Consider the following 5,701-nt stretch of genomic DNA (forward strand, 5'->3'; position numbering starts at 1 on the left):
CATTAATCAATTAACTTCAATAGCATTTATCAAATTATGTAACTCTTCACTACTATTCATCAATTAACTTCAACAGCATTCAAAAGCCATACCAATTAAGCTTCTCAATCTTGAGAGGGGTTGAGAAGAGAGAAACATTGAGAATTTATAGAAAAGATCAAAATTCACCATACTTACCTTACAAATTGCTTGATTCTTTGTTCACGGTAGAGGCCCCCAACCAATCAATTGGTTAAGTATGTTGATGGAGCCACCAATGGGGATTGAAGAAAGAGAGAAGTGTCAAAAACTAGTGAATTATTAAAGAATTCACAGTTCTTGGCTTAGGTGGAGTAGAGTAACAATGCACAAGACACTATATTTTTCAACAAGGGGGGGAGGCTTCTATTTATAGGAAAATTTGAGCTCCTAACCAAACAAACTGATTCTAGAATTTTCCAAGTCAGTTTGGTCACTATTTGACCATTTTTAGGTCAGTTAAGCTAACTTTTTGGAACTAGACTTGAATGAGGAGAGAGGAGAGATGAAATATCTCAATTTTTATGAGTTTAAAACTCATTCAAGCATGTGAAATATGCACCTCCTTTAAAGAATTCCCCTTCCTTACATATGTGTCAAAATGGAATCATTATACCCAAAATATCTCATATTTTTAATATTGCTCATAGTTTTTTACTAATAAACCTTGTACATTTTCAACTCTTCATCTTATGTGAGCATTTACTCATTTTTGGATACTCAATTTATCTCATTTTTTTGATATTACTCATAGTTTTTTACTAATAAACCTTGTACATATTCAACTCTTCATCTTATGTGAGCATTTACTCATTTTTGGATACTCAATTTATCTCATTTTTTTGATATTACTCATAGTTTTTTACTAATAAACCTTGTACATATTCAACTCTTCATCTTATGTGAGCATTTACTCATTTTTGGGTATCTTCTTTTACAAATTGGATTTATCTCCTCCCTACACATGGATTGATGCTATTGGCCCATAGGAACCTTAATTGGACCATAATCCAAAAATTTCTGAAAATCTAGACTCTTAGACTAAGGTTCTTTATACCTATTTCCAATTAATTCCAATTGCACATTGAAAAATTCTTTTTGAATTTCTGTTTCAGGGGAATTCATTTTAATAAGGTGAGATATTTTTCTATCCAAAAATATTCAAAATCTGAATATTCTCTCACTAGAATATTTTCTCTCTCTAGGTTAAAACATTTAGAAACAAGGTCTTTATATTTCTGAAGAGGGATTGATTACAGGAGAATATGCTGGACATTTTGAGAGGCTGGGGAGGAATCTTACATTCTGCGAGGCTGGGGAGGAATCTTACATTCTACCCCACTTAAAAAACACGAGATGTCCTCATCTCACAAACTGGGATAATTTCCCAAGATGCACGAATATGAGACTTAGAGAAAAATTTTAATCAAGATTAACCACCAAGAAAAGTCTTAAAGAGAGCATGATTCAAAATAAGAACAAGATTTAAACTTTATTCATTCTCGGAACTTATACAGTAAAGATAGAAGAACTCTTTACACTTCCATAAGCCCGTCCATCATATGGTCACAAAAGCAGCACTCACAAGCTGCGCACATATAAGGTAACTCATCTATGGGAATAATTCTGTTGGTTATTGCCGCACCTATCTCAGTGGTATAAGGTGATCTAACAAAAGGACCTCTAAGAGGCAAGCCAAAAACGGGGTAAAGGCATATCTTCTGATGAGGAAGAAAACACGCTAGTAAGAAGACCCGCTCAGCAAACCCAAGATGCCTTGATCTCATGACGCAGTAGTATCAGGGACCCAAACCTAAGGCTTTAATAACCATGGCCAAGCGAACATTATTACGAAAGTGCTGCTGACCCCAGGGTGTTATCCTAGTTATGTCTTGATAGGTCCACCATTTGGTCTGAGCTACAAAAGATCCCAAGTGAGGGAAAAGTGATTGCTCATACTGTTCTATAAAATCCTTCTTCACAGACTCGCTTGCGTCTTGAAGGTGAGAAATCATCATGGATAAAACTAATTCCTGTTGCCAAGCCATAAAGGAGATTAAGAAAGAAGGAGATCGATGGCAGTAAGATTACTGTGAGCGACAAGTAAAAGTTACGACTTATATAAAGGAAGGAGCTAGCGTAACTTAGAAGCCAACGGTAACTTGCCACTGAAGTTTTACCGTCTTTCCATGATTTGGGTTTGGCACATTTTTCTATAGAAGGCATTAAGAATTTTGAGATGAGGAGATAAAAGAAGTTCGTAAGCTAAATCACCTACTTTCTTTGGTCCACAATATCTGGGAGATAACTTCTTATACTTTCCAAGAGATAAAGAACTTCTTTTGGGCCGTACTCGAATGAAGACCAAAACCTTGATATCCAAAACATCGATTCTCACTTCTAAACTCATTGTTCTGAATCCTTAAAACAGGTGGAACTCCTGAGAAGTATTCTGGGGAAAGGTTCTTCCTTTTTTTAAACAGAATCTTTCTTTTATTTTAGAGAGAGAATAATTATAAGATCAGAAAGGGAGGTTCTTACTCCTGTATACCTCGGAGGTTGGGGCAGAAATCTTACATTCTACCCCACTTAAAAAGTGCGAGAGGTCCTCATCTCGTCAAGTAGAGGAAAACTCTTTTTCTTAAGATCCAATTTATTCTGGGGTTCCTTATATTCTGGTCAACCCAACAGAATACGGGGATAATTATCCCTTAAATAGAACTCATCATTAAATAACAATTCATTCAAATCATATCATTCATATCTTTAACACGATAATGGTCCATTAGACCAAAAAATTCCCTTCTGAACATTCCTTACGGGAATTTCAGTTAAGCAAGTTCTCAATTTGTCATCCCTTAACTTGATCTACCGAGTCAAGTGTTAACAGTAGCAATCTGACAACACAATCCACTAATCTCATAGTGATTTGCTGAATTCATTATCATCATTCCTGTTATGAATATCATCACAGGGACTCGTCCCATTCATCCTCATTGTGGTTTCGCTCAACTTCAACTAAATTTCGAAAATCGTCATTTTTTAATCAGAATCCAAATCAATTCATCAATTCTCAAACAGAATTAAAAATCATATCAACCACATTCGAATTCATCATCTGGATAGCATTAATGCTTATAATTTCAAGTCTTAGATTTACTCGTATATACTGTCAGTAAAGAGCTGCAGTTATACTCTTGGTATATACGGTAGTCACGACCCTTGGAATTATAAGGTAAATACCATCATGTCTAGGCCTCAAGCAAGTCAGGGATTCTATATAATTGCGGTATTTCCATCTGAAGACCCAATTACCAAATTACGAATTTCAGTTTGAATATCAAATTGTATGAATTATATCACACAATCACAACCTTTTTGTGCTTCTTGATAAACTTTTGACATATTTGGTTTCTCAGTTGATCTTTATTAGCCAAATGGCTCTGATACCAACTATGAGATCCCTGTTCCCACCGAGCAACGGATTCGGGGTACTAGCAGCGGAAGTAGCACTTCTCGCACGGGACAGGGTCCCACATTCGGGGCCTCGCCCACGGATATCCGGACAAGAGACTAATCCGTCAGTTTATCCAAAAACGAACCCGAAAAAACTTCCCTTACCTGGAAAGCACGGGCGATTCCACCAGGATAACTTTTTACTCTAACGTAGTCAAACCATTTCTGATCAAGCTGATCCGACTGCATCTATAAAGATACTTGGTCAGATCAAGGAAGAAACTTGCACTTGGATCATTGGAATCAACGCTTTTTTTCCCATCAAGAGGCACAGCCGTTGATTCCTATCCATAGAACAATTACTATCCGGGATTTACTTTATCTATCGTAATAACAAAAATTGAGTCTCGATTTACGGATCCATCAGTCCAACCTAACCCCATCCGATCCCATGGGTTAGCCAACCGCCCAACCACTGTAGTGATGGGATCCAATTTGGAATTTGGTTAGGTTTTGTCCCGGGTACAAAGGAAAAGAGTTCCAAGGCCCCCTAGCTAGAAGTTCATGCAAACATAAAATTAGGCACACCACTTACACACCCAATATGAAATTGCCTTTTTCTTAGCATCAGTTAACTATAAAACAATCCTTTCATGAAACCATAGTACCACTGATCACAGTCTTCCAAATTATTCGATTGATTCTCAAATTTCCCACTATGGCATCATTGGTAACTAGAACGCTCACCATCTGTCCACTCAGGGGCCTTTTCAATAGTTCCTAGCCCATAATACTCGGCAATATAATCACTTATAAAAATCCAGATGGACTCTCGTTGAAGATCAGCAAGATCAACCAACAGATCCATATAAAGAGCCATGGACTCATCCATTGAAAACCAGCAAGGTCAATTAACCAGATCCATGCTCGGTTTCACAAAACAACTCTTACTCCTTGTTCTAATATCTTCCTCGATGCACGCGTGGGTATCCTAGGCGACCCAGAGCCCGAGCACCGTATGGTCAGCACCCTCTAGGATCCTTCGCACGTGACCTAGCGCTTCACTCATAGGCCGCTTCCTTGGTCCCTTATCCACCGTACAGGAAACTCACCATTTTAATCGAACCGAGGCTGGTCAAGACCTCGGTCGACTTTGCTACGCGAGACGTCCTCCATTGACTCTCCGTCAGCAGTTGCAACTTTATCAGTTAGGTCTCCACGACCTTAATCACAAGACAGTCAAAATGCTTCCCCAGCATTCTTGACATAAAACAACCATTTACAAACAGCATTTACAAACAGTTTACAAATACAGTTTCTATATTAACTCTCATTTTTCCACATTATCCCTCATTAATCCACATTACTTATTCCACACTCCATTTATATGTGTACTCATCCAATCACCTCATTTTCCATCTCTTCACTTCAGATTCCTTCACATCACATATCATATATTCACATCCATATCCACATCCACGTCCACATTCACATCCATACATCCACATCTACATGCTTATCTCTATTTTCACATCCTCATTTATACATCCACGTCCCATATCCACATTCATACATACACATCCATATCCACATCCACATGCATACATCCATATCCACATCCACATGCATACATCCATTATCACGTCCTCATTCATACATCCACATCCACATACACATGCATACATCCATTATCACATCCTCATTCATACATCCACATCCACATACATACATACATCCACATCCACATTCCCATTCACATCTTTACATCCATATCTACATGCACATTCACATCCATACATCCACATCTATATCCTCATTCCCATCCATACATCTACATTCATGCATCCACATCTACATGCATACATCCATACATACCCATCCACATTCACATCCATATTCTCACCCTATCACAACCCATATACATCTTATCCCATCACATACACTTCTTACCTCATCCCATACACAGCCTATCACTTCTTAACTCATCTTATCTCATCCTAACTCATCTCATATGCATCTTATCATATCTTATCACTTCCCATATCTTTTTATGCATACCTCTATGCATGAAATTCAATTATGCTAAAAGTAACACTTTTATAATAAAATATTCATCTCTTATGCATACCTCTATGCATGAATTTCAATTATGCTAAAAGTAACACTTTTATAATAAAATATTAATCTCTTATCCATACCTCTATGCATGAAATTCAATTATGCTAAA

Source organism: Cibotium barometz, chromosome 2, assembly GCF_041138505.1.
Source record: "Cibotium barometz isolate CiBa-2024 chromosome 2, ASM4113850v1, whole genome shotgun sequence".
Classification (NCBI taxonomy): domain Eukaryota; kingdom Viridiplantae; phylum Streptophyta; class Polypodiopsida; order Cyatheales; family Cibotiaceae; genus Cibotium; species Cibotium barometz.